Source organism: Euprymna scolopes, chromosome 36 (genome assembly GCF_053919585.1).
Source record: "Euprymna scolopes isolate OS-2025 chromosome 36, ASM5391958v1, whole genome shotgun sequence".
In the NCBI taxonomy this organism is placed as follows: domain Eukaryota; kingdom Metazoa; phylum Mollusca; class Cephalopoda; order Sepiida; family Sepiolidae; genus Euprymna; species Euprymna scolopes.
The window spans coordinates 56,753,152-56,766,216 of record NC_136517.1 but is presented as its reverse complement, the minus strand read 5'-3'; the positions used below and the strand labels follow the sequence as shown (position 1 = coordinate 56,766,216).

The 13,065-nt window shown below is 38.1% G+C and overlaps 1 protein-coding gene and 1 pseudogene across 4 annotated transcripts in view; one reads left to right on the top strand and one right to left on the bottom strand.

Annotated features, from left to right (window-relative positions):
• LOC145260514 (GDP-D-glucose phosphorylase 1-like) overlaps nucleotides 1-13,065 on the bottom strand; it is a 119,635-nt gene that overhangs the window by 83,987 nt on the left and 22,583 nt on the right. The window lies entirely within an intron of this gene.
• On the top strand, nucleotides 9,095-9,213 carry LOC145260752 (5S ribosomal RNA; annotated as a pseudogene).

Here is a 13,065-nt window from a genome sequence, read left to right as displayed (position 1 = left end):
AAAGTAAACATGGCATTGTGGTAAATAATCTCTAATCACTAAATATGCATTAAGAGTTAAGTTCTTTTCGGAAGGAAAAAGGAAAAGTTTCTGCAGTGATGGTAGAAAGACGAGTTCTTGCTGTGAATGCTTTTTGAAATGCAATTCTGTTGATATGACTTGTTTGATCTCTTGTTGTCTCATTGCAAATCAGGTTTCGTTTTTGTGTTGCAAAATTCATGATTAAAATATTCTGTTGACCATCACTATCTTCTGCATTTATATCATCAATTCACTCATCTATTTCGACTATGTTGCTTTCTGTGATGAATAGTTAGCTTAGTGTGTGGAGGCACTTGTGAAGCAATTCGAATGAACGATATGAAGCTGTTATATTGTGAAATACAATATCTCCATCAAACCTATAACGACGAGTAAACAAAACACAATTTGTATCAGCAGGAGCGAAGACACCCAAACACCAGGAGCAGCCACTGATATGACAATGGCGACACATAAGTAACAATGGCACCAACCTGTGGGTTACTTCGATATTCGATCGACTGTTAATGACGCATTAAGTTGTCAGAAACTACGTTTTTTGTACCCATCCTTCCACTAAGATACACAGTTCATTATAGCAAAGAATTATCGGGCAAAACACATTACCCAAGGAAATAGCTACACTAAGAGAGATGAGGCCAGAAAATTGCAACAGATGAGATACAAAAAATGTAATAAAATATTTATAAAAAGACTTCAAATGACAAACTTAATCTAAATTCACTCACAGACATACCAGGTTTAATTAGAAATAAAACAAACATGGAATCAGGGAAACCAACATTTCCTAGGGCAAGGTTAACTGTATCCTTAAGACACATTTGGCAGCAAAAAATATGCCTACAACTACATCGGTGTGCACGATATATAAACACTTGCAACATCAGTTCAGTAGCAGTGTTAGTGGAGGTGACAACTCGTATGGATCACTCTTTCTCTCTCTAACAGCAGCAGCAGCGCTAGCTGAGGCAGACCTAACTCTCTTTCTAACAGCAGCAGCCATAACTAACTCGAATGTCTTCGACCTTTCTTTCTCAAAGTAGCAGAAGCCATACATATGCACATAAATTTATGGACAGTACATAGGGTCCGAACAAAGCTGGGCTGAACTGCTAGTAAATATATAAAAAAAACTAAGAGGTAATGAAGATGTCTGGTAAAAAATATGATCCACACACATATTTTAATTTATTCATATTTTAATACATCTTCTTATTCTCAGGTATGATGTAGTTCGTTTAGTTATTTTGATATTTTTTTTATACTAAAATATTTGAAGAAATGTGAGGGGTGTACTCACTTTTGTGATACACTGTATGTGTGTATATATATATATATATATATATATATATATATATATATATATATATATATATATATAAGAGCAAATAGTTAATAAAACATGTTAAAAACACTTTGAAAAAGAGTTCAAAACATATTTAATTTGAAAAGGAAACACTAAATAATGGATAGTCCTTAATCCGCGGAGTTTCGAAGAAATACTTTCCTTCTCATCAGAGGGTAGGAATTAGCAAAATGTGGGATCGGATTTTGCTTGCAAAAGTATTTGATGAAACTGCAAGTAAGTCAAAGATCTTACTTGATAACAAAAAGTGAAGCAGAGGGAATAGGTTGAAGAAAAGGGTGATTTCACGTGAATGGATAGTCAGGTGAAAGGTAAAGTATCCAATGACGGTAAAATCCAAAAATGTAAATCCAAGAAAGTTAGTTAAATTTCCATTAGCACAAGTAAAATCCAAGGAAATCACATAATTAGAAGATGGTCCAAAATAATCTAAAAGGCCAAAATCCGTGGAATGATTCACAAATAAGTGCAAGGAAGAGAGGAAAGAATTCCAATAATATTATTAAAAGAAAAATAAGATATGCGTTTTATTTTTATATACATATATATATATATATAGATATATATATATATATATTTGTAGTCATCGACATACAGTCCTGTTTCGTTGTATCACAACTCATCAGTACTGCTAGACTAGCACTTCTCCCAAGCCGAGGATGGAACCTAGAACCATCGCGTTGACAGTCAGCAGTTCTACCGATCAACCCACGGGAGCGGTGCCCGTAAATAATCTCACCAAATGTCTATTTAAACAAACATCCGTCCACCACTTTTACAGTGCTCTAACCACTTTGTTTATAAACATATATATATATATATATATATATATATATATATATATATATATACATACATATCACAGACAATTCTTGCTTGTTTTTCTTGTAATCCTCCTTTTCTCTTTGTTGGACCATTTTCCGAACGTTTTTTTCAAAGTGAAAAAAGTAATTTCCCATAATCGCGAACGTTTTCGACCTCCATTGGTCATCCTCAGGCGAGTAGTAAAAAATAAAAAATGAAATTGAAAAATGAAAATAGTGAGATGAAATGAAAAGACGATTAAAAGATGATTAAAAGACGATTAAAATCGCTTAAAATCATTAAAATACTCAAAAGCACTTGAGTGTGCTCTCCGTTTTGAGTGAAACTGGAATAGGGCCGACCACTTCTCAAGATGAGTTCATAATTAATGGATACTCTAACTTGACAGCTAAATCTGACCCCCAAGATCGCCATGGGCATGGAATATGTGCCTACATTAAAGATGGTTTCCTGTGTGGCAGGGATATCTCTAGAGAAGATCCTAATTTACCCTATATGTGCTTCCAGGTTGCACTTGCTAACACCACTGCATTTATATTTGCCCTCTATCACCCCCACAACAGCGGAGTTACTATCTTTAAGAGCATATCTGAAAAAATAGACCACATCCTGTCTGCACATCCCTCGGCTAACATCCACATCTGTGGTGACTTCAACGTCCATAACGTGGAATGGCTGACCCATTCAAATAAGACAGACGATGAGGGGAGGTTTTGTCATGATTTTGCCATTGCTTATGACCTCACTCAGATTGTTCACGAACCCACCCGTGTGCCCGATACACCCGGTCAATATGCAAGCCTCCTAGACCTTTTTCTCTCAACTTCCCCTGAGCTATGTTCATGTTCCATTCATTCTCCTCTAGGATCCTCCAACCACTCCATCGTATCAGTTAAGATAAAAACGAAATGTAATAAGTTCCCAGACGTACCCTTCCACTGTACTGTATACCGATACTCTATGGCTGACTGGGATAGCTTCCGTACATTCATATCTGATTTACCTCTGCACTCCATGTTTAAAAAGGAAGTGTCCTCTATAGTATCAGATCTGACCGAATGGTTAATTGTAGGCATAGACCAATTCATACCATCTAAAAAATTCCAACAAAAACCTAACAGCCAGCCATGGTTCTCCCCAGAATGTGCTGCTGCTATCGCGCACAGAAATCACTTTTTCCATAGCTACCAACATAATAGATGCACTGAGACTAAAGCTGCTTTCAGGACTACCAGCAACCACTGTAAAAGAGTAATAAAAAATGCAAGAGAGCTATATGCCCAGTCTGTTAAATCCAAGGTAGTTGATCAGCGGCTTGGTTCCCACCAGTTTTGGCAAATAACAAATAGGATCCTGAACAGAAGTGTGCGTTCTATCCCAACCATTATCAATGGACCAAGGCCAAACTATTTGCAAAGAACTTCGCAGCTAATTCTACCCTATGCGACGAAGGCCATGAACTCCCCATATTTCCTCCTATAACACAGAACACGCTAGGTAACATATAAATATCCGTGTATGAGGTCGCCAAGCTAGTCAAGAACCTTGATTCCAGTAAAGCAACTGGCCCTGATGGCATCCCAATTATAGTGTTAAAAAAGCTTCAACCAGAACTTGCTCCCATACTTACAAAACTATTTAAGTGCTGCCTTAAGGAGAAGTGCTTTCCGACTCCCTGGAAGACCTCATCAGTTTGCCCTGTATTTAAGAATTCAGGTGATAAGTCATCTCCCTCTCAGTACAGACCAATAAGTCTCCTGTGTGTTATGAGTAAGTTGCTGGAATTCATATTAAATAGAGAAATAGTCAACCACCTCAGCAGAAACAACCTTCTTAGTGATACACAATATGGTTTCCGCTCTGCAAGATCTACCGCAGATGTGCTGACGGTTATATCTCACAGGATTAGTGACTCTCTTGACAAAGGCTTCCTTTCTAGGGCAATTGCTCTTGACATATCAAAGGCCTTCGACAAGGTATGGCATAAGGGTCTTCTTCACAAGATTTCCAGCTACGGTATAACTGGAAATGTTTTCTTAATCATTAAATCATTTCTCTCCGATAGGCTCATAAGAGTAGTGGTCAATGGACAAAAATCAGAGGCCTGCAGTATTAATGCTGGAGTCCCTCAGGGGTCAATCCTGGGCCCAACTCTCTTCCTGATCTACATCAATGACCTCCCTAAACACATACTTAAATCATTCGTTGACATCTATGCTGATGACACGACCATCTACGGCAACACGTCAAAGGCTGTAAATCACAAAGCTCTCTCCTCTGATCTTGAGCGCGTGGTTCAGTGGGGGAAGACGTGGCTGGTTACTTTTAATGCATCTAAAACCAAACTCCTATCCTTACATCATCAACGCTCTGATCCCCATCTGGCATCAATTAGGATGGATGTCTCTTGTCTGGGAGAGGTCCCGTGTTTTGACAAGCTTCTGGGTTTGACCTTTACTCCTGATCTGAAATGGAACACATACATCAAGTCTGTTGCCAAGGTCGCTGGAAAGATGGTGGGATCCTTCTACCGCTCCAGAAGATATCTCACTACTGATGCAATTCTCTATCTATATAAAAGCCAAGTACATCCAAGGATGGAATACTGCTGCCATATCTGGGCAGGATTTGCTAAAAACAGCCTATCCTGCCTTGACAGAGTACAAAATAGACTTTGTGGCTTAGTGGGGGATGCCCTTTTCTCTACCCTGCAACCTCTCTCCCACAGAAGAGACGTTGCGAGCCTATCCTTGTTTTATCGTTATTTCCATGGCAGGTGCTCGTCTGAGCTCCAATCTCTGGTCCCCCCTCGCCAATCTTTCACGAAAAACACCCGTCTAGCTGAATCCACTGTGATAAATTTCCCCCACTCTTTATCTGTGCCTAAATCAAAACGTGGATTCCATGAACAAAGCTTCTTTCTTAGAACTGCACGCCTGTGGAACTCTGTTCCATCTGCCTGCTTCCCACCTGACTACAACTTGGATGTATTCAAGTCAAACGTTAACAAATTCCTAATGAACCGCCCCCTTAAGTAAACACTTCATCAAATCTCCACGCTAACGTAATGTACTTGCAATAACCCTTATCCCTGAGTGGCTTCCGGGCCTTGATAAGTGGTGACCACTGCGTAAAAAAAAAAAAAAATAGATATATAAATAGATTTATTAAAAATAAATAATAATTTATGTATCAAAAACATTTTTTAAGCCAGCATGGGGCATTCCAGTCTTCTAGGATGGGCATTGTTGATATTCAATGTTAAGGTGTGTCATGCGTCATCCAGAAGAACTCTGAATTTCTGTTCACCAATCCACTACTTTATAGTTTTTAAGTTCACACCAACTTATTAATCTAACAGACTTTTGGAGAGATTTTTATTGGTTGAAAATATTTTGAGTTCACACGCTCCTGTGAAAACCGACCGGCTTTTAAAGTGATGAAGAGAGCCAATCTCAACAAAGTGGAGAAAGAAAGAGTGTAGCAATTAGAGCCATTTGCTTTTTAGCATTTATATAAATCAGTCCCCACAGTGTTCTTTGTTTGAAGACTCATTTGAGTTTTCATGACTTAAAAACATTTTTTTTTTTTAATTGCATTTTCACCCCAAACAAGGCACAGTGCCACTTTGATGTATGGGGCTACTATCTGGGACATAATTTGTAGGGGTACTATGTAGGGAGCTAAGCAAAAAGATGGCTGTTTACATTACGCTTGAACTTCTGCATGTCAGTACAGTCAGGGAAACAGGAACCTGGAAAGGAATTCCAAAGTCTACCAGTCCTAGGGAAGAAACTATTTAACGGGTCAGTTCTTTCACCAGAATTCTTGTAAACTAGTACTACAGAAGCGATTTTCCAGCAGTCAGGAAAGCAAGATTCATTAAAGCATTTGTTGAAAAGTTTGGAAAGGATTGGAGCAATATCAGTGGAGCATTTTTTTAATAGTACAGCAGGGAGATCAGACCCACACGCTTTGGGGGTGTCTAGGTTTCTTATGATATCATGCACTTGAGAAGGAATTATTTTCAGATCACCTAGTGTGGTTTCTGTCCACAGAGGAAAATCTGGGAGGGAGCGGTTTGCTCGGTCCAAAGTAGAGTTGCAGGCAAACCACCGGGCAAGCACATTAACCATCTCAGTTGCCATGCAAATAACTTCAAGATTGTTTGGTAGTGGAGGAATTGTTGATTGCCCATTATTTACTACACTGTTATAGATTTTCCAGAAGTCACAAGCTCCTAATTTATGCTTCAATGCGTTTTCTGGTGGTTTCGGTATATTCTCTCTTGGCTGTGACTATTTCCTTCTTACAATAGCTTATATATATATATATATATATATATATATATATATATATATATATATATACACACACTGTTTTTACCGCCTCTCAAGACAAAAATCACAAACTTCGGAGATTCGTTTGTTCGCCAATTCACATCTTTACTGTCTGTTTTGCAACTGTTTCAATATCTATATATATCTATATCTATCTATCAATCTATCAATATTTGTCCCTCTCTCTCTCTCTTTATATATATATATATATATATATATATATATATATATATATATATATATATATATATATATTGATTCCATTTTCACCTCAAATAAGGCACAGTGCCACTTTGATGTAGGGGGGCTACTATTGGGGACATAATTTGCAGGGGTATTATGAAGGGAGATGATTGGCAAGATGTTTGTTCACATTACACTTGAACTTCTGCATGTCAGTACAGTTGGGAAAGCAGTATCCTGAAAGAGAGTTCTAAAGTCTAGCAGTTCTAGGGAAGAAACTATTAGAGTAGAAGGCTTTCTTACAACTAGGGATCTCTGCTGTGCAGGGGTGGGATTTAGCTGCTTGTTGAGTTTGTCAGGGGCATTTACGTTGAGGGAGTACATGTGCTTGTAGTTCGTTGGAGCATCCACCATTAAAATATTTGTAGAACACGCAGAGGGATACACCATTTCGTTGATGGGACAGAGGCTGAAGCTTAGATGAGAGTTCAGGACCAATCAGGTTGGCAATTCTCTTTTGAACCCTGTCTAGCAGTGAGAGACCAGATGCAGATGCACTAGCCCAAATGTGACACCAATACTCCATACATGGGCGAATGATGGCCTTGTAGAGGTACAGGATACTTTTAGGTGTAAGTAACTTGCAAGCACGGTAGAGAGAGCCCACCTTCTTCGCAGTGGCCCTAGCAATGCTCTCAATGTATCTGTTCCAACTCATGTTCCCCAGGGAAGTTATTTATGAATATTAGGAATAATAAATGTCCAAGGATAAACCCCGGAGGTACTCCCGCATTTATATCATTTGTTTAGATTTACAAATGTCGAGGACAATCTGGATTCTTCCTTTAATTAAGAAAGATTTTATTATGTTAAATATTCATCTAGTGATATCATATGATCTGATTTTCATAAGAAGACCATTGTGCCATACCTTGTCAAAAGCCTTAGATATACTTTTGTCTATTTGTACTGGATTTATGTTGGATAAATCTGCGGTATGCATGCTGCCTTTGAGCAATGGCTGCTGCACAAGTAGAAGTAAATCATTGGGGAGAGTGGAGTTTGCTAAAGAACTTCTGTGTGGGAACATGTGCTTCAATTGCCACTTTGAACCATTCAGCGGTCTCATTTGCACACTGTTCAGCAAGGAGAGAAAGGATATTTCCTATAGAGCATCTCTGATGGCATCTCAGTTAGCCTTATCGTTTTGAGCAGTGACTCTTCAACTTCAGGTTGAGAGTTTAGAGTGATGACTATCACAGCATGATCAGCATTCCCGAGAGAGCAATGAGAATTTGTTACACAATCCTCAGAAGCTGTGGGCAGAAAAAGTTCCAGAAGTTAGGCTTGCTGGTCCTGACGATCTGGGAGATGAATCGGGAAAGTTACTGTCTGTCAAGGAATGGGAGATAGAAAAATTATGTGCGATGCTACCAGCTGTGTCAGTATAGTTAGAGAAGCCAAGTCAACTACTGTGGTGGACATTAAAGTCACCAAATACATGTATTTGGGCGCTAGTGTCTAGAGAGAGTGTTACATCTATACTGTCAGAGACGTGATTGGTCTTGGGTCGAGGGAGAGTGATAAAGAAAATATAAGTAGTTAATGCTATGTTATAAAATTAGTCAAAAGCACATGAAGGCCTGGTCGTCTGATTCTACTTTAGATTCCCTAATCATGGGGAGGGTGTTAAAAATATAGACTCCAAGTTCCTGCGTGTGTCAGAGTCCTTACAACAAAGTGAAAGACTACCAGACATGTTAAAGTAGTTAGAAGGGATGGAGGAGTACAAGTTAGTTTCACTTAGCGCTAAAATATCCGAGTAGTTTGCTAGGAGAAATGATTCTATCTCGTCTAAGTTAGTTCTAAGTCCTTGGATATTTGTAAATGGACCTTCAAGGGAGGTGGCGAAGCATTGTTAGAAATGTTGTTTCTGTTTATTTTATTAGATTCTTATTTATGATTTGATTATCTTATTTGGTAAAATTAACCAACCTTCTTATACAAGACAAAATTTTAACTCCTTGTTTTATACATGTGTAAATCCATAGTCAATATGATTGAATCAAATCTTCCTTTTACTGCTTATATTTTATCAGTGATTTTATTTTCTTCTTTCATTTTTATGGTTTAACTAGCTGGGTGCCTGGTGTTGTCTGATCGTAAAATATGCTTAAATATTATATTTTAATTTATGCAGATTCCAGATATAGTATTGGGAATCCCAGATTAAATGCTATATAGGTAGTTTTAGAAATAGAAAGATATAAGCATATTTTGATTTCTCATCAGCGATTTAGCAGAGTCAGAAAAGGTTAGGTTTGACAGGCATCAGACCATATACAGCATAATCATGTTGACACACCGGTTCCCGTCAGATCACCAAAGTTAAGCAACGTTGAGCCTGGTCATTGCTAAAATGGGTGACCAATTTGGGAAGTCCAGGTGTTGTATGTAGGAGGACATCGACACCTCCCTGCAAAAAGTTGCAAAAACCTAACGTCGTCATCTTTCCTAATGGGGATATACATGCAACTGGGGGCCGCTTGTGAATTTCATACTCCCATGAAACTTCCTCCTTTGGAGGAAGTCGGTTAAACCCTGAATAGGGTTGGTATTGACTGCACACACACACACACACACACACATCAGACCAAGTCACCTTTAATAACCTAGATTAGATGTACCGGAAATTAAGGGATGACACGGGAATTGTGGGTAGGCCTTTCTGGTTGACGACCACATGGGCAGAGTTGGTCTAGGCAGCAGATGAAGCAGACGGGAATTTGGGTTCCTCCCGACAACCAGGGTCCGAGATGTTAGGCTTGCCTTGAATAAAAGATTGAAGCTTCAAATCCCATCATTGATGAATCTGTCTGCAGCAGTACCACTCCTCAGCAAGATGGCAGACCAGCGACCAGAAGGCATCATCCGCTAGCCAAGGCAATCAGGTATGTTTGCATTACATTTGCACATACACGTCTCGGAAACCTTCCAAGGCAAAAGAAACTGTAAGAATAAGAACACACACACACATATAACAGTGAACTGTACGTAAGAGCATACACACCCACACACGTATATGTAAGAACAGTGATAAACACACAGACCCATAAAAGTAACTGAAGCAGAAAACGTAAAAGAGAACGATTAGTAAAAGCAAATGTTTAATAAGTAGTAATAAATAAATAAGAACCCCATTACATTTACGGTAACACATAGTTATTATTATACAGTCAATTCTCTTTCAATTATCATATATTATATTGTACCCAGTATATAGTATTGATTTCAAAAGTTTTAAAACAATATATGACTTCGATGCCATCAGCTAGAATCGAAACCAAAACATACTGCTCCAACCTTAGTCGATATAGTTTGAGCTCTCGTCAGATGGATATAAATTAGTGAAATTAATGAACTGACTACAATGTATAAATGCGTATTTGCGCATGCCTACAAGAGCCTGTTAAGTTCTGATTTTTGTTCAATTTTGACCCCTTAGCAGCTATTTTTACCAGCTAAAAACCCGTAAAAAAACAGTCCACAAAAATACAACACACTGCTCTGCGACCTTGCGCCTAATAGAAGATACAGCTTAGCTGCACTTACCTGGTGTCACCCAGGAGATTTTTTTTGTTTGTTTTTACAAAATTATTATTTTGTGATCGAATTTTGGAAATTTTCGTTTTATTTTATGCTACTGCATTTTTATTCAAATAAATATTAAGTCAATAGCAAATATTGAAGTATTGTTGAGCAAGGATTTTGCAAAACGTTTAATTAGTATTAGAAACAGGACTCTCTCCATAAGTAGTCTGGTATATATTAATGCACAAACAATTAGTAATATTATAACAGATAGTAAAAGTTTACATGTACATTACACTGAGGAAGATTGGAGGAACGGTTGAAAATTTTATTCTTTTAGAAAAAAAAGTTCTCTTTGTTTTGTTTTTTTTTAAATTATTTTGCAGTGCTACATGTCAACAAATAAAAAATACAAAAAAGATATAAGCATTTATGTTTTTTGTACTGATTTTTTATACATATACAAAGCGTCTTCGAAATCTAGTGAGCGAGGGCCAGTTTTGCCTTCCTATTTCCTCTTTCTCACAGAAAAGATGTTGCAAGTTAATCTCTGTTGCATCATTATTTTCATGGCAGATACTCGACTGAGCTTCTGCAATTAAAAAAAGGGATTATTGTTAGTGTTCGTACTACTTTCTACTGTGTGATCTACTCAGTTTGGTTCCAAGAACTCGATTGCCCTGCCCTCTCGACTTCAGGTTTTTTTTGTGGGGGCAAAGCCTCATTGACATGCAAATCAATGCATATCAAATTACAGCTTCAATCTATGGACCCCTCCAGTAAAACATTCACAACAAATACTCGTCTAGCTGCAAGAACTGTCAATAATTTCCCTTATTCTCTGTCAGTGCCCATAAAGCTAAACATAAATTCTATGCACAAAATCTTTTTCCTAGAAATGTCCGTCTGTGCAACACAATACCACAGAGCTACTTTTCAGCTGACTATAACATGATCGTTTTCAAATCTAATGTAAATTACTTTTTGTTGAAACGTCCTGTTAAGTAATCAAAACTGACCCAAGTTCTACCATTACCAATCATCAGTCTATCCAACACTTATTAACTCTCATCCTCATCTCAAGTGGCCCGGCCCTGTCGGTGGGGCATTAGAATACGCCGACTGCCCCCCTGCAGAGGGTAAAAGTCTCTCAATGGGGGTCCTGGATATGACCTTAAACTATATCCAGTGGTGAGGGCCCCAGCTTGTGGGCTTTGGGGAGTGTGGAGCCACCCTTTAATTACCATTGCTCCCAGGTCCACTCTGACTCGGAGTGGTAGTACCTGTTAGGGTCCCAACTATGGGTTAAATAGAAACCGACATGAAAACAAATATATTCTATTAAAAAAAAATGTTTCTTCAAAATCTTTGGATTCGGCATTAAATAACCCGAAAAGGGTTGATATGCCGTAAAACAAAAACAACCAACCAACCAATCAAGTGGCCCTTGGGCTTTAATAAGCGGTGACCCCCTAGTAAAATATATATATATTCCATCCATGCTTCCGTTCAACAGAAAGACAAAGGATACCCCCTGTAGAGGCAGTAGCAGGTGTAATTGTGAGGCAAGGGTTGCGCAATCCCTAACCGCACCTCTCCTGAATCGGCACTGTTTGAGTCCAGTGGCAAGAAGACCAGGACGACTGGAAACAATGCCGAGATAAGCAGAGAGCACATACAGCACCTGAAAGTCCCAAATGGTCACCCATTTAGTACTGACCAGGTTCAACATTGCTTAACTTCGGTGATCCAGCGGGGAAACGGTGTGTCAACGTGATTATGCCGTATATACATATATATATATATTAGTGTGGAATGATTAATCAGAATCGGAAATCAGAAAATCGGGACTTTGAGGGGTATTGCAATCGGAATCAGAAAAATTTCTGCCTATTTTCTGATGCTAAAAACAATTTCTTTATCATTTTTATTTAATTTTGTTTAAAACAAAATCTTCCACTGTTGGTGGTAATAGCTGAATAATAAATCTATTAATTTTAAACTCCAAGTAAAACTAAAATCTATAGATCACTCCACCCCACAAGAAAATATATGCAGATTTTACATGTGTTTTTTTCGTAATAGCAACTTTATATCAGGTTAACAAGTAAGTTCATGCAGGTTTTAACTTTTAAATTCAGATGAACATATCTCGGCTCAAACAAAAATTTATTGATTGAAATAAGCACCATCAGACTCAACATACTTTTTACCAATGCCAAACAAGTGTATTTATATCAGTAACGTAAAAATCTTGCGTCTGGTGGCAATGAAGTCGCTGAAGGTGTTTTTGATATCGCTTAGGTTTTTGAAACATTTCTCACACAGAAAGTTGTCAAGATGCTTGAAATATTGGTAATCAGTAAGTGAGAGGTCTGGAGAGTATGGCGGATGAGGCAGATTTTCGTAACCTAATTTGTTCAACTTCTGCTTGTTTTAGGATTGGTTTAGCAACGTGCTGTCGGGCATTGTGGTGGAGGGGAATTAGGCCATTTCTGTTGATTAATGTTGGGTGTTGTCAAAGTTTCTGATGCATTTCATCCATTTGTTGACAGTACTCTTCCACTGCATTCAAAAAATTGATGGCACTTCATAATGGTGTTTACTTTGGTTGCCTTTCAATTTGTGAGGCACCGATTTATCAAGATTTTTGTCTTTTCAATCTTTCTCAAGTGGTTAAAAATCGTTGTATACATTAAATCTAATTCAGAAGCAATT